Genomic DNA, 22,839 nt, shown 5'->3' with positions numbered 1-22,839 from the left:
AAAATCTAAGGCTCTGTTCTGCTTTGAATTGGGTTATCTGACATTTTTTACTTTTGGGGGTATATCAGAAATTACTTCACATTATGAGAGAACTTTGGTGTGTAATAACTAGGTAAGAAATATACCTTTAGGGATAGCTAATGGCATTATGGGGCAATAATGTCAGTCATGGGGAGTACTCAGCTCTTTGCATGTTTGGATCATAGAAGCATGCTCTTGGCCACCTAGAACGTATGGAAATTCCCCCACCCCCACTGAGAGATAAGACTCCCTTGAGGGATGGGCTTATCACAGAATAAACTGAGACACTGGGGTGCTTTGCAATGAAATACATGGTGAAAGCATTGCACTGTCTTCTTCCATAGAATTTCCCTCTTTTGGGGGATCCAGGATGTGATATAAAAATGGGACCCTTAATTTTGGGGATCTGTTTTTGCCTTCCAGCTGTGGCTGCTTATTGGGCCCTAGAAACTGCATGCTTTTCTGCCCCTGTTCCTTGAAGGGCTCCACACTAAAGCCAGTAATACAATTAAGAAACATTTAAAAACTGGCAAATAAAAAATTTTACAACTACTGGATCTTCTGTTTGTCTATGTATTTATATGTGTTGTGTTCATGATGTTTATATAAAAGAGCTCTGATCAATGGGTTTAAAGATAATAAGTGCTTATATCAAATATTTTGTCTGAAAAAATAAAAATTGTAATGCCTTTTAGTTCATGTGACTGTAGTAAGCTTTGGAAACAAAAAGTTTTAAAAATTATTAGTAAAATAAAGACATTTGGTCTAATTTAGGCAGGTCAAATATTAGGTTTGCTTAATGCTGTAATCTGCTTCTTTGACTGAAAAATTTTCAACTTACCTGCTTTGAAGCCATTAGATTCTAGGTAAGGCCTTGGGACATGTGGAGTTAGCCAAGCCCTCTAGCTATCCTAGAAAGAGTCAAACTATATCTGCACTTATGTCTGGTGCCCTAGGCTCCACACCTAGTACATAATTAAAATCACTTACTTCCCAGGTTTTTCACCAAAAATAAAAATTGCTCAGAGTTAACATTGTAACATGTACTTGAAACTACTGATAAAAGAGTTCTACATGCAAGATGTGTGAGGAAAGTGAAATGTGCGTTTAGTAAAAGATTATAAGAAGGCATGGGAATAAAAATTTTTGCCTAGTTTAGAGGATTAAAGTATTGTTTCAAATTAGATAGGATGAAGCTGAAGGTTTGAGCAAGTTGTGGAAGATATGTAAAAAAAAAACTTGTAAAAAATCGTGTTTGTGAACATATTAGCTAAATTTAAAGGTGTATTATATATTTGTTTGTTTTTTCTGTAAATGGAACATTGAAATAAAAGCACAACAGGATTTTCTTAGAGCACTGATTTGCTCTTTAACAAAAATTTGCAAAGGGTTATGAAAGGTTTATGAGAATCTCACCTTATGGTCAAACTGATTAAGTTGGATAGATTTGTCTATCAGGTTTTATTAAAAAGTGAGGTTGACATTAATAGTACACTAATGCAAGAGTGAAATTTGGCTTTCTGTCTTGCACAAGATTTTCATGTAATATTAAAGGATAATGAAAGATTTTTGTTTGCCTTTTGAATAAACTACATGAAAAAGAAAGGGAAGACAAGAGACAGAGTGTTTGGAAAGCTAAGTCATCCCTTTATCAATGAATAAAGGTATTTGCCCTTTTAAAATTTTTGAGTCATCATTTTGGCTAAATGAATGACTTATGGTGACCTGGAATTCTATTTTATAATATCAAGTGTTTTAAAATGTTAACATATTTGACAGCCTTCCCCAAATTAAATTTCAGCTTCAAAATTGTCTTTTCTGACCTCTGACTTTGGGATGCTACAGAAGGCCCCTGAAGCATCCAAAACAGAGGTAAACAGGATAATTTGACATGTTGAGTTGCATGGGAGCATTATCAAAATAAGATATAATTGTTAATGTTTAACCTTCTTCAGGTTATATTTTAGTGAATGATATTAATACATGTTCCAAAATTGTATAGGATTTCTAAAATTCTAATGTCTGAGTATATGCTATCAATCATAATTATGATTATTATGTTAAGTTATTGTAGACCACAGAAATAACCAAATTTCCTTGTCAATTGTGTCTTTAACTATGACTATTTAAAGCCATTTCCACAGTTAATTGCTTAATGCTGATGCAATTCCTGAAAACTTCAGAAGCATGCAAAATTCTAGAAGATAATGTCTTTTAAGGGTTCCTGAAAGGATGAAAGAGACCCTGAAAAGCACTCTTGAATACAGGTTTCTGGTAATGTTAGAATCATATCATTTGGACTGGGTAAGAATTCCTGGAACTTTAATGAAAACACTGACTGGTTTATAAAACTGCTAACCCAAGCAGAACAAAAATTAATACCAAGAAAATACTTTGCCAGATTTTCATGCTAAATCAGCCAATACTGAAATTGTTTAGATATACAATTTGAATGAACTCCATGGTCTAAGTCAAATGGTCTATGATAACCCATCAGTTATCAGTGCTAAGTACCTAAATTGGAGAAACAACTGGTATTCAAGAGGACATAAGTCCAATGCTACGCATGCACTCATGGAGAACCAGGACAGCTGCCTTGTCCCTCTTGAGTCATTAATGCTTTTGTTATTAAAAGTTCTGTATTTCATGACTCATCATGGAAAAGATAAATGATCCAAATTAAATATTATATACATTGGTGTGGTGATTTCTAAATTACTGAAATAGTTTATGACCAATGTTTTGTTTGTTAAACCCGTATTTCTGAGAAGATAATCAAAGCTTTGGGTATATTTGGCTACCTCATGGCCATTTAAACTTTTATAGAGGGTTTTCATTCAATTATCATTTTCAATTCATGTTTTCTGGTTGTATAACAGCTTTCCCATGCAAGAGGGATGTACACGGTAAACCCTAGAGCAACCACAAAAATGTAGTAAAAAATTTATTAAAGTAACTAAAATAAGACATTAGAAATTATTCACTTGTGCAAAAGAAAGAAGCAAAAAAGGAATAAAGGAACAAAAAAGACATGAGACATATATAAAACAAAAGTAAAATGGCAAACATAAATATATCAATGATAACAATTAATGTTAATGTATTCAATAATTCAATCAAATGCAAAGATTATTAGACTGGATTTTTTAAAACATAATTCAACTATATATTGTCCATAGGAGACAAACTTTAGAGTCAAAGATACAACTAGATTGAAAGTAAAAAACATAGAAAAAGATATAACATTTAAGCCAATCTGTCAGGAATATATGATAATTATAAACATATATGCACCTAATAGAATACCAAAATACATGAAGCGAAATGTTATAGAAATTAAGGGATAGACAGTTCAAAAATAATAGGGTAGACTTCAATACTCTACTTTTAATAATAGATTGGACAACTAGACAGAAGATCAAAAATAGGAAAACAGAAGAATTAAATGACACTATAAAATCAACCGGATTTAACCATACATGTCTAGATTACTCCACCCAAAAACAACAGAATATACAGTCTTATCAAGTTCACACAGAACTTTCTCCAGGATAGCCCATATGTTAGCCTATAAAACAAACTTCAATAAAATTAAAAGGAATAATACAAAGCATGTTCTTTGACTATAATGGAATAAAATTAGAAATTCATAACAGAAAATAATTATAAAATTCACAAACGTAAAATTAAACAACACACTCCTAAATAATCAATGGGTCAAAGAAGAAATCAGAGGGAGAATGAGAACATACTTTAAGATGAATAAAAATGAAGACAAAACATAAAAAATTATACGATGCACCTAAAGTAGTGCTTAGTGAGAAACCTGTACTTAATTTCTGTATTATGAAAGGAGAAAGATTTCAAATTAACAGCCTAACTTTCTACCTTGGGGCACTGGACAAACAAAAGCAAACTAAATCTAAAGAAAACAGAAGGAAGGAAATTATAAAGGTAAGAGCAGAAAGTAATGAAATAGAAAATGGAGGGGGAAAAAAAAGAAAAACCAATGAGACAAAAAGTTGATTGTTGGAAAAGATTAAAAAAAAATTGACAAACCTTTAGCCAGATTGACAAAGAAAAAAAAAAAAGAGAAGATTCAAATTACTAGAATGAGAAATAAAAGTGAGAACATTACTACTGGCCCTACAGAGATGAGAGGCATTTTAAAGGAATACATGAACAACTGTATGCCAACTAATTAGAGAACTAGATTAAATGAACAAATTCCTCGAAAGACATAAACTACTAAAACTGACTTAAGAAGATATAAACATTATTAATAGATCTGTAACAAGAAAATAAATTGAAATAGTAATAAACAAAAAGAACTACCCACAAAGAAAAGTCCATGTGCACATGGCTTTACTGATAAATTCCATTTAAAAAAAAAAAGGCAATTTTCACAAATTTTCCAAAAAAAAATCAAAGAGGAAGGAACACTTCCCAATTCACTCTGTGAAGACAATATTGCTCTGATACCAAACCAAAGATACTGCAATAGAAGAGACCAATATCTCTTATGAATATGGATGCAAAAGTGCTCAACTTGGCAAGATGAATCCAGTAATACATAAAAAGAATTCGACACCATTACTAATTGGGATTCTAGTGACCAGAATGGCCAAAGAAGGCTTGATATTTAAGTATACTTTGCTATCCTGTATTTTGTCATGCTCCTAATGCCCAAAAACTTTCAATAAAAGGCTTTTATAACCAAGTTTTGGGTTAGTGTTCTACTGAGAGAATGTTAGAGTAGGTCCAGTGTAGCATACCTATACAGCAACTGCATGTTTGAAATACGTGGAAGCATAATGTGGATCAAGAAATTGGCAGTATTAGGAAATCAAATATAGAAGAGACTAGGGAAAATGTCATTTCCCCAAGATCTCTAATGATTCTGTCAAAGAATCATTAGAGATATTGGGAAAAACCCTGGGTTCCCCACCACACGTGGTTGGGAATATGAGGCAATTTATGTAAATCTTAAAGGACAGGTTGACCTTAATGCATCAAAGGACTTTGGCATAATTTAGGTGACTATACTAATCTACTTGCATAACAGCAAATATTTAATGTGTCAGAACTAAAATTAGAACCTCAAACTCCTAATTTTAGTCTAGTCTTCTATACTTTGTCATTTACTTGGAGGAAAAGAGAAAAGAAATTCTATCATTTGTGCATTTTTAAACGAGAAAGTCTAAAAGGTACAAATGTATAAAATTATACATATACAAGCTTCTGAATTTTAAAGTTTTTGTTTGGTTGGTTGGTTGGTTTTTTTTGAGACGAAGTCTCTCTCTGTTGTCCAGGCTGGAGTGCAATGACGCAATCTCGGCTCACTGCAACCTCCGCCTCCCGGGTTCAAGCGTTTCTCCTGCCTCAGCCTCCCAAGTAGCTGGGATTACAGGCACCCACCACCGTGCCAGGCTAATTTTTGTATTTTTAGTAGAGATGGGGTTTTGCCTTGTTGGCCAGGCTGGTTTTGAACTCCTGACCTCAGGTGATCTGCCCTGCTCGGCCTCTCAAAGTGCTGATCTTACAGGCGTGAGCCACCACACCCAGCCTTAAAGCATTTTTAATAATAAGTTTATCTTTGTGACAGAGGAAAATTTTCTGGAAAATCTAGCCACTGCCCCTATTTCTTACTAGTCAGCTGTTTGAAAAACAGAAACTTCTCTGTAAAATAGCAGCCAAAAAGGGAGTGGTCTCTTCCCCCATCATTTCTATTCCCTAACTGGAAAGCATTCAAGAGATTCTGCATGTTGAATGTTGCAGGATCAGGCCATGTGACAGAGCAGGTTTTACTAGCAATGGCATTGTTGACCTCAGATGAGGGAATGGTTAAAAAAATCTGTAGAGATAGTTCACTTTTTGACAAAGGAGTTAGGTTGAAAGAAAGCAAACTAATAGACTTAGCTGCTCCTTCTTCTAATCCCCTTTACTAATAAGGTTGGGAGGAAGGATTGCCATTCATCTTGGTTGGTATAGATGCTTTTAATATGGGACTTGCAAAATTGATGTTCAGAGAGGTACATAGTACGGCTTAATAAAGGGGATCCTTTTACAAATGAGCTTGGAAGACATTGGTTTTAAAAAAAAATTACTGCAGAGCGTCTCAAAACTTTGAATGATATTTCATATGTGAATATCCAATGGGAAAGAGAGGATGCTGTATTTCTCACACTATCTAGAAGTGTTTCTAAACATCTATCAGGTCAGAGTTTTGACATCTAACCATTTTTTCTCTCACCAGCTGTCAATGATCTCTCTTCATTAAAAGTCCAAAATACCAATTGGTTTAGCACCTCCTTCCATGATATTTCTTGTCTAATATTTTATAGTTTAGAAAGTACTTTCACTTCCTGCCTCATCCCAAATTGATTTTCTGTCACTTAATATAATCTGGGTATACAGACTAATAATTTTAGTGTTATCCTATGTGATGGCAAATTTTAGATTCAACTTGACTGGATTACACCTTGAGAAGTGGTAAAACATTATTTTGGGGTGTGTTTATAAGAGCGTTTCCAGAGGAGATTTACCTGGTCTAAGTGGACTAAGCGGGGAAGAGCTACCCTCAATGCGGGTGGGCACCATCCAATTGACATGGAGTCCAGATGGAGCAAAAACAGAGAAAAAACAAATTGGCCTCTTTGTTTCTCAGAGCTGGGACACACTCTTCTTCTGCCCTTGCACATCAGAACTCTAAGCTCTCTGGCCTTTAGACTCCAGGAAAGTGCAACCTCAAGCCCCCAACCCCCACCTCACCTGCCCCAGGGTCTCAGGCTTTGAACTTTGGCCAAGCCACAGTAGCAGCATCTGAAAGTCTCCAGCTTGTGGACACCCTGTTGTGGGACTAGTCATCCTTCATGATCTCATGAGTCAATCCTTCTACTAAATTACGTCTCATATATCTGTATATATCTTATTGGTTCTGTCTCTCTGAAGAACCTTGACCAATACGTCATACCATTAATACTTTTAAACATAAAACTTCAAGACTGTTTTGTCTTTGTCTTCAATTTAATAGCTATCAATGACTATTTCTCCTTAACTCTATATATTTAATTTCAAAATGCATTTCCAGTGCTTGTTTACCACAATGTTTATATTCTTGAGATTTTTATTTTTATTTCCCTCTCTCTTGTCTATAACATCTAACACATCTTAAAGTAACTTTTCAGAATGGGCACAGGAGTAAGATCTTTTCTAATCTCTTGCACATGTGGAAATACTTTTATTATATTAATAGTGTTCATGTATGTATTAGTTTTCTGTGGCTGTTGTAGCAAATTACCATAAACTTGGTGGCTTAAAATAACAGAAATTTATTTCTCATCATTCTGGAGCCTGGGAAACCCAACATCAAGGCACTGACAGGTTCAGTGTCTAGTGAGTAATCATTTTCTGGTTCTTATTTGGCTCCTTATGGATGTGTCTCCACATGGCGGAAGGGGTGAGCTGGCTCTCTGGGTTCTCTTTTATAAGGTCACTAATATCTTGCTATTACATTCCATACGATTTCAACATAAGAATTTGGGAAAAACATAAACATTCAATCCATAGCAAGCCTGTGGTACACATTGCTTCTCTTTGGAATACTGAGCCCCTTTTTCTTCTCCTAGACTAGTACTATCCATTATTCACATCTAAGTTTCAATAATATTTCCCTTAAGAAGTTTTTTTTGGTCTCATAATATTGAATAATATACTTTGCCTATATGTACCTAGAACACCTTGCACTTAGGTAATCACAGCGTGTATTATACTACTGTATAATGATCTGTCTTTCCCACCAGACGATGAGCAACTTGAAGGAACAAATTATGACTTGTTCACATTATATTATCAAAACGTAGCATAGTACCTAACATCAGTAGGCAATCAATAAAAATTTGTTAAATTGTAACATTAGAATATGTCAGTTATATAAGTTCTTTGAACCACCAAGGATTTGTTTGGTACCTCTATCTGGGTTCACATAATATCTTGTACTTACTTTTATCATAAAACATATCACAATGTATAGTGATTTGACAGTAACAGTAATAAGGATTTATTAGGTATTTACTATGTGTTAGACACATGCTAAGCAATTTATTTGTATATGCTAAGCAATTTATTTGTATTATAACCTTTAATTTAGTCCTCACAATTGTCAGAGTAGACAGATAGTTAGACATGAGTGGGAAAGGAAGGAAGCACTGGAAAATCTCACACCCCAGAGACCACCCAAAACATGTATGCTAAATATGAGCAGAGAGGAGGGTAAATACCTATGCAGAGAGGAATGCCCCGAAACACCCTTTAAGATGCCCAGTAATTGCTCACTCTGCAGTTAACCTGTCGGAATGTAGCTAGCTTCATGCTGATAAGAAGGGAAAAAGGGGGGCCGGACGCAGTGGCTTATGCTTGTAAGCAGTTTGGGAGGCTGAGGCGGGCGGATCACCAGGTCAAGAGATCGAGACCATCCTGGCCAACATGGTGAAACACCACCTCTACTAAAAATACAAAAATTAGGTGGGCGTGGTGGCACATGCCTGTAATCCCAGCTACCCAGGAGGCTAAGGCAGGAGAATCACTTGAATCCGGGAGGCGGAGCTTGCAGTGAGCTAAGATTGTGCCACTGCACTCCAGCCTTGGCAACAGAGCGAGACTCCATCTAAAAAAAAAAAAAAAAAAAGAAGGGAAAAAGGACAAAGGGGAAATTCTTAAGAGTTACACAGGCACAAAAAGTACCTATTTGACCACTACATGACCTTGCAGGGACGGTGGTCATGAGTAACTCTGTCATTAGGTAGAATCTATATTGATCACCAGACCTGCACGTGTGTATCAACTGAGAGTAAGTGACAATTCCACAAGGCAAGGACAAGGCCAAGACTTAAGAAAGAAGCAGGACACCATACAAAGACAAAGGCGGAGACTTAAGACAGAGGCGGTAACTTAAAGAAAAAGTCCAACATAATAAAAACTACAACGCAGAACTCTCAGGGCTGCTCCCAGCCAGGTCAGCCTGTTCCTCACTTTGAGTGTACTCTTATTTCCTTAATAAAACTTTTGCTTACTTTACTAATTGTCTCTTGGCGGAATTATTTCTCCCAAGTAAGATAAGAACTGAGGATCCACATACTTCCCAGTAACATATTGTGGTGCTGTGACTCAGAGAGCCTAACCTGCAAATGGTTCTTCAAGATAAGTGCCATGGTTGTCTCAGACTACCTGGTCAACTACCTCTGCTTCTTCCTGGGCTGTTTTACTAAAGTTTTGAGAAAAACCTCCCACTCCTAATGCTGTTCTTGCCAATTTAAAATGAGGCCTTCCTTTGCTCACTCTTTCACATTCTTACAAATCTCCAGTACAATTCCCTTCAGCCACTGTGACTATGCTAACTCTGGCTGATTTCTCAGTTGACTCTGATGGGGTGACAAGTGAAGGTGGAAGGACTTCAAGGTCCACACCACATAGATCTAAGCCACTGTAAGCCTCCCTGAGAGGAGGCTAGTGAAGGTGGTGGGGATTAAGACTAGGCCATGCAATGACTGAGGATCTTCGTATCTCTTAACTAAAATGGTGATCCGCTGCCCACTTTCACCACTTCTACTCAATATTGCACTGAAAGTCATAGCCAGAGCAATTAGACAAGAGAAAGAAATAAAGGGCATCCAAATCAGTAAAGAGGAAGTCAAACCGTCACTGTTAGCCAATAATATGATTGTATGCCTAGAAAACCCTAAAGACTCATCCAAAAGCTCCTGGACCTGCTGAATGCATTCAGAGTTTCAGGATACAAAATCAATGTACACAATTCAGTAGCACTGCTACACACCAACCACAACTAGGCTGAGAATCAAATCAAGAACTCAATCTCTCTTACAACAGCTCTTAAAAAATAAAATACTTAGGAATATACCTAACCAAGGAAGTGAAAGATCTCTACAGGAAAATCTACAAAACACCACTGTGGAATGAAATTATCCACAACACAAACAAATGGAAACGTATCCCATGCTCATGGATAAGTAGAATCAATATTTTGAAAATAACTATACTTCCAAAAGCAATCTACAAATTCAATGCAACTCCCATAAAAATGCCATCATCATTCTTCACAGAACTAGAAAAGAAAATCATAAAATTCATACGGAACCAAAAGACAGCCCACATAGCCAAAGCAAGGCTAAGCGAAAAGAGTAAGTCTGGAGACATCACGTTACCTGACTTTAAACTACACTACAAGATTATAGTTACCAAAACAGTATGGTACTGGTATAAAAACAGGCATCTGGACAAATGGAAGAGAATAGAGAACCCAGAAATAAAGCCAAACACTTACAGCCAACTGATCTTCAACAAAGGAATCAAACACATAAAATGGGGAAAGGACACCCTATTCAACAAATGATGCTGGGATCATTGGCAAGCCCCATGTAGAAGAATGAAGCTGGATCCTCATCTCTCACCTTATACAAAAGTCAACACAAGATGGATCAAAGACTTAAATCTAAGACCTGAAACCATTACAATTCTAGAAGATAACATTGGCAAAACTCTTCTAGACATTGGCTTAGGTAAAGAGTTCATGACCAAGAACACAAAAGCAAATAAAACAAAAACAAAGATAATAGATGGGACCTAATTAAACTAAAAGGCTTCTGCACAGCAGAAGAAATAATCAGCAGAGTAAACAGAAAACCCATACAGTGAGAAATAATATTTGCAAACTACACATCTGACAAAGAACTAATATCCAAAATTTACAAGGAATGCAAACAAATCAGCAAGAAAAAAAAAATCTCATCAAAAAGTGGGCAAAAGACATGAATAAACAATTCACAAAAAAATATATACAAATGGCCAACAAACATGCAAACATTCTCAACATCACTAATTATTAGGGAAATGCAAATCAAAACCACAATGAGAAACCACTTTACTCCTGCAAGAATGGCCATAATTAAAATATCAAAAAATAACAGATGTTAGCATGGAGGTGGTGAAAAGGGGCACTTTTACACTGCTGGTTGGAATGTAAACTAGTATAACCACTGTGGGAAACAGCATGGAGATTCCTTAAGGAACTGAAAGTAGAACCACCATTTGATCCAGCAATCCCACTACTTGGTGTCTATCCAGAGGAAAAAAGTCATTATATGAAAAAGACACTTGCACATGCATGCTTTTAGCAACAAAATTCGCAAATGAAAAAATATGGAACCAGCCTCAATGCCCATCAACCAACGAGTGGATAAAGAAAATGTGATATATATATATGTATACCATGGAATACTATTCAGCCATAAAAGGGAACAAAATAATGGCATTTGCAGCAACCAGGATGGAGATGGAGACCATTATTCTAAGTGAAATAACACAGGACTGGGAAATCAAACATCATATATTCTCACTTATAAGTAGGAGCTAAGCTATGAGGATGCAAAGGCTTAAGAATTACATAATGGACTTTGGGAATTTTGCGGGGAAGGATGGGAGGTGAGTGAGGAATAAAATAGTACACATTGGGTGCAGTGTACACTGCTTGGCTGATGGATGCACCAAAATACCAGAAATTATCACTAACAATTTTTTCCATGCAACCAAACACCACCTGTTCCCCAAAAACCGTTGAAATAAAAATAAATAAATAAATAAATAATAGTATAAAATGGTTATCCTCCAATAATTTCACTGTTAAACTTTCCTTTCATTGCATTTTACCCCCTTCTCTCCCCTGAGTGGGTGCTAGCAACCACAGAAAGGAGGCATGCCCCCATGGACAGTTAATCTCACAAATTAGCTTACTCCCTGCTGTGTCTTCGTTCTCCACAAGGTTTCTTTGAATTCCTTCTTCATGCTTAGCCTCCTAGCAGGATCTGCTCCTCTGGTTCCTCCTGCAACCATTTAAAGCATGCTTCATTTATTACCAGGCCTTTCTAGCCTGGCCACCCTTAGTAAACACATTAGGCTTTAGCTTCTCAAGTGGGCTGTCTGGCTCCTCCAGGTAGCCATCTGCGGCCCCCACCTTTTCTTCCTTCTGTCTCACTTTACAACTGGAGTTCCTTATGGGCCAATGGGATGTTCTTCCTCTGTCTCTTAAGACCATTATTGTCAAACTCTGAAACCCTAAAGCATTTTTTGCTTTTTATTAAACAAACCAACAGAAAATGTCCCTGGGCTCCCCTTGCCATTCATGTAATTATATAAAAAACTGGAGTCAAGAACCTAGTCCACTTAGCCTGGGACCTAGGAATTACCATGCCTTCTCAAGCATCTTTTCGGCATAAGCCCTAAGGAACCTCCTCAAAACAGGGGAAGGTTTCAAATCTTCCCTGACTCCTCTAACCATCTACACCATTTATCTAAGTGTCATTATAGACTAAAACAACCCTATGTGGAGGTCTCTTCTCTTCAAGTTTTGGCGGAGGTACAACTATTGGGTTTCTTAAAGGGCCAGGATCATTGAGAATATAAAAGGCAACAAAATTACTCCTGTATCAGATACTACTCCACCCCCTTGCCTGGAATAGAGGCAAGAAAGATGTCACCAGTAAAATATTAACCAAAAGGAGACTGGGGAAATCTTTCTGATTAAAAGAGAGAAAGCAGAGACAAAAAGAGCACACAGCAAGAATCAACCAAATCCAGAGCTCCCTAAGTGCAAGGTGAGGGGCATTTTGCCTTCCTTGGTCTGGTGAGGGATGCCTCACCTTCATAAGTCATTGTAGGAATGGACAGGGAGACACCTCTTTCATCCTACAGTTCTCCTTTGTCTTCTCTTTAAAATGGATAACCAGACTTCCATACCCCAAGATTCACCCCTTCTGAGATGCATCCTTAAAAATTTAGATAAATTCAACCCTCAAACCCTAAAGTGAAACAAAAAACCTATTTTTCCTTTATAAAACCAGAGGAAATCTGGCTGGAGAACAAAAGTACAAATTTTAATACCATCCTCCAGCTGGACTTTTTCTGCTGCCATCAGGGCAAATAGTCAGAGCTCCCCTACTTACAAACCCTCATGGCTTTGAGGGAAGACTCTAATCTTTGTAAAGCTTATAAGCCAGATCCCTCTGTCCTACCTATGCTTAGCCACCATAAACTAGGGGCCAAAAGAAAATCCTATAGCCTTTCTTAAAAAGCTACAGGAAACCCTTATTAAGCACACCAACTTAAACACAGAATTCCCAGAGGGACTAGGCCTAAAGGACCATTTCTTCACTCAAGCCACCCCAGACATTAGGAGAAAATTGCAAAAGTCAGCCTTAAGACTCAGTGCCTCTATGCCAGAAATCCTTAATTTAGCTTCATTGGTCTTTTATAACTGGGATCAGAATGAGGAATACAGGGTCAAGAAGAGAGAAAAACAAAGAGACAGGAGGAGGCAGGCTCAACTATTGGCTACTTTACAAGTCTTCCAGACCCCACCAAGCTGCCGTAAAAATACGCTCCCAGGTAACTGCCATCAGTGCAAAAGACCGGGCCACTGAAGAAGGAACTGCCCAACTGGAAGAAAGCCCCACATGAACTCCCCCTTTGCCATAAGCTCAGCCACTGGAGTAAGGATTGTCCCAGGAGCCAAAAGACTCCCTCGCTGGATCCCCCATCTAATGATGGCCTTGAGCTGAAGGGGCCCTCCACTACAGCCAGCTCCCAGATCAGACATAATCATTAAAGGAATAGAGCCAAGGGCAACTCTGGAAGTGGCAGGTAGGACTATAATTTAAAAAAAAAAAATACAAGGGCCACCAAGTTTGTGCTAACCTTCTTTGGAAAACTTTCCTCCAAATCTAGTTAGGTGATGGGGGAAAATAGCACCCCCCAATAAAGATTCACACCCACTTTATATTGCATATGGGGATCAATTACTATTCTCCCACCAGACCCTGGCAATGTCCGAATGCCCCACACCCCTTTTGGGAAAGAATGTACTTCCCAAGGTGGGTGCCTCCTTAATATTTACCCAACCTCTGGATTCATCTTTCCCCCAATGGCCTTATTTCTCCCGGGAAAAGCTGCCTAAACCTTTAACCAATGACTTCAATCCAGGCAGTCCTACCTCTGGTTTTGTAGACAGCTCACACATCCATAAAGCCCTAGCAAGAAATCTAACCAAGCTATTCTTGATGAAAGACAACTTCTACAATATATACATAACCTACTCCTTTGCCCCACCCACCACAGAGCTTGTACAACAACATGCAATACAAACCTTAAACTTTCTAGCAAAAGAGGATACAAAGTATTCAAAGCTAAGACAGAATTTCATACCTAGAACTAACTGAATATATACACAGAGTACTGCCGGCTAGTGACCCCTTCAACAACCAACAACTTGTATACCTGCCAGGGTCGCAAGTCCTCATTAAAACCTGGAGAGACTGGTCACCTGGGTCTCAGCTAACCCCCTTATGGAAGGGTCCTTTTACTGTCTTACTTTCCACCCCAACAGCTATCAAAGTTCCTGACATCTCTAGTTGCATATATCACTCCCAAAAAAAACCCTGGGAAGGCTCCAAAGAACAGGAAAAGAACCAACACCCAGTTACTCTTCTGAGCCATTGGAAGACCTGAAGCTTCTCTTCAAACAAAAAGATAAGCAAATGGCTCCTCCCTCCTCATCTCAGAGTTTTCAGGCCCAAAAACATCAAACAGATAATGTTACCTAGGTCATAAACCGTTTCAATGACTTTTGATAATTATTCAACTTGCCTGCTTTAGAGTAATTAAATTCTTGGCAAGGCCTGGGGACATGTGGAGCTAGCTATGCCCTTGGCTATGCTATAAAAAGTCAGACTTACCTATTCCTCTCTAACAATTGGAGGGGAACTTGCTCATTAATTTATCTTTCCCTTGATGTGGCCCTCCTAAACCAACATCAGTCAGTACCTATCCCCCTTCCCTCCGAGTCCACATCTCAAAGAGTGGTCATAGCCTTCCTTCCCTTACTTACAGCTCTGGGATTAAGAACTGGAGTAACTAAAATAAGAACAGGAGTGTAGGAATTTTAATCTTTCAGCAAATGCATACCACCTTATCCCATGAGCCAGGACAGGCTCTTGAAGAGACAACCAAAGCCATTGGTTGTCCAATGGCTTGACCAGCAATTTAACTCCCTAGCAGGGATGGGCCTCCAAAACCAACACGCCTTAGACATCAGCACCTCAGCCCAGGGAGGAACCTGTGCTACGCTCAAAGAAGAATGTTAACCAGTTAGAAATCATACAGGGCAGCATTCAACAACCACAAGAAAAAGCTAAACATCTACAGGCAGCTTCAGGCCCATTCTCAGGGACATGGAACATCCTCAGTTGATTCTGACCTCCTCTTGGCCCACTCTCCACGGTGCTCCTTCTTCTCCTCTTAGGCCTTTGCTTGGTCAATTTGTTAACTAAATTTATTTCTTTCTGCATTCAGGCTACCAGTCATCAAATGAGATTACAGCAAGGATATAACATATTACATTTGCAGATCCCAACACCTATGTAAACACCTCTCCCTTGAATGCAGGAAAAGGTTCGAGGAAAAGGAGGGGCTCCTGACAGAGGGCAAGAGAAGGAGACCCTGATGAGTTAATTCTGTATCAGCAGGAAGTAGTTACAGAAGACCCAAGATACTCCTAGACTCAAAAATTGTTAGGGTCTCAAACTTTTGAGGGGGGAATTTTGGAGTAGGCAGATAGTTAAACATGAGCAGGAAAGGGAGCCCCTGAAGGAGAAAGCTCTGGAAAATCTCATGCCCTAGAGACCACCTAAAACATACATGCAAAATATAAGCAGATAAGAAGGGAAATACCTATGCAGAAAAGAACACCCAGAAATGCCCCTTACAATGCTCAGTAGTTGCTCACTCTGCAGTTAACCTGTCAGAATGTAGCTAGCCACATGCTGATAAGAAGGGAAAAAGGATCAAATGGGGAGGGATAGCATTAGGAGATATACCTAATGTTAAATGACGAGTTAATGGGTGCAGCATACCAACATGGCACATGTATACATATGTAACAAACCTGCACGTTGTGCACATGTACCCTAAAACTTAAAGTATAATAAAAAAAAAAAAAGGGAAAAAGGACAAAGGGGAAATTCCTAAGAGATAAGCAAGCAAAATAAGTACAGATTTAACAGCTATATGACCCTCCAGGGGTTGTGGTCATGAGGAACACCTTAGGTAGAGTTTGTATTGATCACTGGGCCCACATGTGCACATCAACTGACAGTAAGGGAGAATCTCACAAACCTGAGCAGGAACTACTACATGGAGACAAGGGCAGAGACTTAAGACAGAAGTGGGAAACTATACAAAGACAAAGGCAGAGACTTAAGAAAGAGGAGGGAACTTAAAGAAACAGTCCAACATAATAAAAACCACAATGAAGAATTCTTGGGTCTGCTCCCAGCCAGGTCAGCCCAGTCCTCTCTTGGAGCGTACTCTCATTTCCTTAATAGATCTTTTGCTTATTTTATTACTTGGTTCTTGACTGAATTATTTCTCCTAAGTAGAACAAGAACCAAGGACCCCCATACTTCCTAGGAAGATAATGACCCTGTAAGTTAGCATATTATTTTCCCCATTTCAAGATTATGAAATGGGCACAAAGAGGTTAAGAGTATTATTCAAAGTAACAGAGTTAGCAAACAGAGAAGCTTCTAACACAGACAATTTGACTCCAGACATCATTCTATTAACTAGTATACTATACTTCTCATGTTTCCTTCTCTAACACCAAACTAAAAGAAAATTCTCGGAGGAAGGTATTGTACCTTCTTCCCATTGCCAAGCATGTTATTGTAGGTACCATAGGCTCTTGGTCCCTTAAAGGTTTGCTAAAATTCACTGATATCAGGCAGATTGATTAACAGGAGAAAAGGCATACAGTTGTATGTAACGCATACACACAGTAGCTTCAGACTAAAGACTCAACTTTCCAGTGACATACAGAAACTTACCTAGTATCCCAAGGACACAGTAAAGAATGCAGATTCACAGCATGACCAGAAACAGGTTATGTTGGTAAATCAGGTTTAGTGGCAAGATGGCGTGAACCCGGGAGGCGGAGCTTGCAGTGAGCCGAGATCGCACCACTGCACTCCCGCCTGGGGGACGGAGCGAGACTCCGCCTCAGAAAAAAAAAAAAAAGAGAGAAAGAAAGGAAGAAGCTTGGCTAGCAAAGGTGGCCTTAATATGTAGATGAAGCCTCTTTCTGAGAGAATAGATGGCAAATATTTCTTTTCAGACTTTTAAAGGTGTCGGGCTCAATCTCTTCTGGATCTTGGAAAAGTCATATAAAGGAGAGAGGGAAATGGCTGCATTAATGGGGATTCTCTACAAATGCAAATTTTCCCCACTCAAGACAGCTTTGCAAGGCCACTTCTGTCAGGATGGCCAAGCAGAAGCCATTTCGAGATATGTCAAAGAAATATATTTTGGTGTAAAATATTTTAATTTCCTTCGTTATATAATTGTGTAATAGCTGCTTAATATTTTCTGTATGACTAAATGATAACATGAAGTAAAGTTCAAATTAATGCTCAATGTGAGTTCAAATATATTATTATTTCAAAAAATGACAATATACCAATAACTTTTATATTGTCTTCACAGAATTTTGAAAAATATCTATGTATTGATACACAGCATTAAAAATATGAGCCTCCAAACCAACTCAGATATGCTCAGATATGCAGCATAGGTGCCTAAAGAGATATTAAAATGTTTATTTCCATATATTATATAAAGAATATTTAATAATTCTACATATATCTTGATAGAATTCATTAACAATGAGCCAAAACTTTTCAAAATAATTTGAATTCTCAAAAATTGATTGAGTTAGACTATGTATTCCTTGGAATGTGATTTTCCTAATCTTATATATCTTTTTATGCTTTTCATAAATTTTCAAACATGCTCCTACCAGCTCATCATGTTAAGGGTCTAACACTCAGATGAATAATACCTTCACCTTCAAAAGTAAAATGTTCTTCTAATGTAGGTGCTATTTGATTCTTTCACCTATTTCACAGAACATTATTAACTCAACAGCAGCCTACTTCATGTCTCTTTCCAGTTACTATCCACCACCAAAGACAACCATTATCCAGACTTTTAATGCAATACAATATTTGTTAGGTGTTTGTTAAATGTTATAGAAATGTAATCTTGCAGTACTTATTCCTTGTGTTCAGCATCTTTTTGTAAATATGTTTTCTGCAATTCATCCTTACTGTTTCAGGTAGTAATGATTTTTTCCATTTTTTATTACTGTGTAATAATACCTTATATGAACACACTATCCATTTTACTGTTGATAAATATTTGGATTGTTTTTAGTTTGGGGCTATTCTGTACAAAGCGACTAAACACATACTTCTATGTGTATCTGGTGAATATATGCACTCATTTTTCTTGGGAATGTACCTAGTAGAAATCGTTGGATTATATGTTCAACATATGCTCAGCTTTAACCAATATTACAAATTTTTTTCCAAAATGTTTATGCCTATTTACACTTTCAACAGTGTATGAAAGTTGCAATTGCTCCATATCCTTTCCAGCACATAGTATTTTTAGTTATTTAAAAGTATTCATTGTAGTGAATGTGTAGTAACTCACTGTGGTTTTCATTTGCATTGTCCTGATGATCTTTTATATGTATATTGTCCACTTGAATATTCTTTTTTTGGTGGGAGAGGAAGAGCCTATTTAAGTCTTTTGCCTTTTCTATTTCTCTTGAGTCTCCCTTTACTTTACTTATTGCTCTGGATGCATGTCTTTTATTGTACAAAAACTTTAAAATTTATTTTCTCATTTTATTGCTTTCCTTTCACTCTTTTATGTCTTCTGATGAAAAGATATTTTTAATTTTAATGTGGTTGAATTTATGATTTATTTTCTTTATGGACATTACGTTTTGTATACTGGTTTAGGAAATCTTTGCTGACTCCAAGCTTTAAAAGGTTTCTTTCTTAACCTTTAGTCTTACCTTTTATGTTTATGTCACAATACGTTTTGAATTGATATATTTATATACTGAGAGGGAAAGATCAAGGTTTCATTTGGATATCTAATTAATCCTGTACTCTTTATTAAAATATGTATTCTTTCCCCAATGAATTTTAGTGGAGATTTGATCATGTGACTCTATTTCTGAACTGTCTATCATGCTCCATTGTTCTATTAGTCTATTTATGCACAATTTATAGTGTCATAATTACTGTAGCTTTAAAATAAATATCTGAATATTTGTTGGTGTAAGTCTGATAATATTAAATCCTCTAGCTTTCATCTTGTTCTTTAAGATTGTCTTGGCTATTCTTGTCTATTCTATTACAATTTCTTATAAATTTCAACATGAACTTGTCAAATTATATGCAAACATACATACACACAAACTGGCTGATTTTCGGGGGGGCTTGCATAATCCTACAGATAAATTTGAGGAGAATTGACGTATTTATAATATTGAGATTTCCAATTCGTTAGACTGGTTTGTCCCTTTATTTTACCTTATTTAGGTTTTCTTTAATTACTCAGTAGTGCTTTTCAGTTTTTTCTTTAATTGATGTTGTTTTGAATGTGGTGAGTCTTATTTTCTAGATTTTTTTTTAAAGATTTTCTCTTTCACATTAGTTTTAAGCAGTTTTATTGTTATATGTCTATGTGTGGCTTCTTTTTATATTATTCTGCCTGAGGTGCATCACAATTTTTGAATTGGGGTTTAATGTATTTTGTTCATTTGGGAAAAATGAACGCTACTCTTTTGCTGTCTATTTTCCTGAAGATATTGATGATAATAATTTTAAAGTCAAAGTCTGATAACCAAACAGACAGATTCCAAGTGGGTCTTTTTCTGTTGTCCAGATCCTTCTTTTGAAGTTTATTTTTGTTATGCTGGTTAATCTTTTATTGAGTGCCAGGCATTGCCTATGAAAAATTATGGAAGCTCTCAATTTGATTGTCTTTCTCCAGAGAAGATTAACTCTATCTCTTATCCAGGCTGCAAAGAGGCAAGTCACCTGTATCTAATCCTGGAGTGACATGATCCAAGACTAGTTTGCAGTCTCTATAAATTCCTTCTCCCATTTTGCTTCCAATCCTAGACTTTAAACCTTCATGGTTTAAATGAGAGCCTGTAGAGTCTCTCAGCTATGCTACTTCATAAGGGATCCTGAACTCCAAATTTTTGCTCCCAGGTCATGAAACTGCAAAAAACTCCACTTTGCTCTTCAGCTGTTTTCGGCTTGGTTTCTGACGATTTTGCCCTGTGCAGCTTAGTGAGAAAAGGGCTCGAGGAGAAAAATGGCATCAAGTATTTAACCGAAGTATTTGTGCTTTCCTTCTCTTTGGGATCTTATCCCCTTATGTTATGATTCCTTTGCATATCAGAAGTTCAATATCTGTCCTGCCATTCTATGAGATTAACTAAAGCTATCCTCGCTTCTCTGCCTCTTTCTTGGGACTATGAATCAGCAAATGGACCAAGGGGAAAAATAATAGATAAAAACTTGAGTTTAGTTCAGTTACCTTTCCTTCTCTTTAGGATCTGGGCCTTGAAATTCTAGTTGTCTTTGAAACTATCCTGAGACCTTCAAAATAGATCTTGAATTTTATCCAGATTTTCTCTGTTATCATCAGGAGCATTGGTTTGCTGCAAGCTACTGTATCAAAGCCCATAACATGTATTTCTCTTTGAATTAATTCTAGTATGACAGAATATCATGGGTTAAAAATTCCACAAAGCACTCATAAAATACGATATTTATCATGTACTAACTCACAAAGAATAACTCAATAAAATACAAAAGCAAAAAACATACAAATTATTTTACTTTTTTCAACTTCAGGGAATCAACTAGAAAAAAATCAAAATACTAGCCTGAAACACAGAAGATGACTTAAAATGTTTAAAAAACTGTTCTAATTAACTTGTTTTAAGAATAAATCAAAACTGATATACAGAAAACTTAGATATAAAGAAAGCATGAAATCATTGCCTCTCAAAGTCTTAGTCTTAAAGTGGTTGCAAGAAGAATATGTGTAACCTTAACTGCTTTTATTGAAAACAAGTCACATAAAAATATATTAATTGCAAATTTATCTTAAGAGACAAGAAAACAAGAAGATATTCTGAAATAAATTGATACAAAAATACAAAAATTATGACAGAAAAATTAGAAAAATAAATACATAAAACAGTTTTTTAGAAATACAAATAAAATGAACAGATATTTGGAAATTCTCACCAAAAAACACACACAAAAAATTTAAGAATGATAAAATGTCATAGCTATACATATAAAAGAGAAACTGCTTTCAAGATGTAAAGGAGTTTTACAAATAAATTTGTAAATTTTGATGAAATGAGCCACCTTCTGGAAAATTAGAATTGAAAATAATTGTCTTAGTAGAGGAGATAATATTAAGAACTCAATGACCAAAGAAAAAGTTTAAAAGTGAGGAAAATCTGTATTCCCACAAAGGCCACAGGTGAAATTTTGAAAACTGAAATTTACTATACTTAAGGGAAAAATATAAGAAGATAAAGTGGAAGCAGAAGAGGTTAAGCGACATAACCAATGTCACACAGCTGGAACCTAATGGAGCCTTTTTTAAAAAAAAAAACTTCTCTAGTGCATAAAAGCTGGAATAACATTGATATTAAATCAACAATATTTTAAAAATTAAAGAGTGTATATACTGATTTCACATATGATCATAGATGCCAAAATAACTAAAATATTAGCAAAATAATTTCAGAAAAGTCTTCAAGAATATATTATAAACAAGTAGGGAAAAAATTCTAATATTGCAATGGTGGTTTAACTGTAGGAAAAATATAATTGATAGGTTAAAGAAAAACTTATATGACCATCTAAACTAATGCTGACATAACAATAAAATGGAAAACAAAAACAATTTTAACAGAAAAAAGAAAATAATTAAAAATTATATGTAGCCTAGAAATAGAAGGATATGTTTTCAATGTAATAGATAAAAATCAAAAATAATAAATCAACAAATCAAAAATAAGAAATCAACATTTTATTTTCTAGTGAAACACTGAAGACAATCCAAGTAAAGTGAGGAACAACACAAGGATGCCTGATAACACAAGTATTATTCAACATGGATGTAGAATTCCTAACAAATGTAATTATACAGCACAAATAAGAAAAAGATATAAATATAGGAAGAAAAGGATTATTATTATTTGTGGCTTATTTGATTTTCTACTTACAAGATGTAATAGAATAAAAATTTAAATCTTTAGAACTAATAAGAAAATTTAATAAAGTGCCTGTATGAAAAGATTAATGTATAAGAACCATTAATGTTTTTATATAAAAACTTTAGCCAATTAAAAAAGGGAAAAAGATGTCACTCCCATAACAACATTTTAAAAAGTAAAAATAAACATAAGATCTAAGACCTATGAGAAGAAAGCTTTACTGAGAGACATAAGAAGTCTGAATAAATGGATAAAAGTACCGTCTTCTAGAAAACACAGAATCAATATTTTTGAGTCAATTCTCCCCATGTTAATCTATGGATTTAATGCAAAAATTGAATCAACATCTTAATGAGATTTAGGTGATTCTAAAGTTCATCTAGATGATCAAATGCATACTAACTGTGAAATTTGTAAAAAAAAAAAAAATTATTACAGAGGCACTCTTCTACCAGTTTTCAAATCCATTCTAAAATTTTAGTGATTAAAATAATGTAATATCAGTTCACATCAAGACATGTATTTCTAAAGAAAACAATATATACTCCAGACAGGCCCATGTGTATATATGCATGTCTCTGTGTTTT

At 36.1% G+C, this 22,839-nt stretch overlaps 1 long non-coding RNA gene across 1 annotated transcript in view; it reads right to left on the bottom strand.

Moving 5' to 3' along the window:
• The window catches only part of LOC134729840 (uncharacterized), a 288,470-nt gene extending 270,979 nt beyond the window's left edge, over positions 1 to 17,491 (bottom strand). The window contains exons 1-2 of the long non-coding RNA XR_010111330.1: positions 16,971 to 17,491; positions 11,827 to 11,915 (exon numbers count right to left, since the gene is read on the bottom strand). This is a non-coding gene — a long non-coding RNA (uncharacterized LOC134729840). The remainder of the gene's footprint in view (positions 1 to 11,826; positions 11,916 to 16,970) is intronic.
• Between the last annotated feature and the right edge of the window lie 5,348 nt (positions 17,492 to 22,839).

This window comes from Pan paniscus, chromosome X (genome assembly GCF_029289425.2).
Source record: "Pan paniscus chromosome X, NHGRI_mPanPan1-v2.0_pri, whole genome shotgun sequence".
NCBI classification, from domain to species: domain Eukaryota; kingdom Metazoa; phylum Chordata; class Mammalia; order Primates; family Hominidae; genus Pan; species Pan paniscus.
This window is presented reverse-complemented; position numbering and strand designations above follow the sequence as displayed.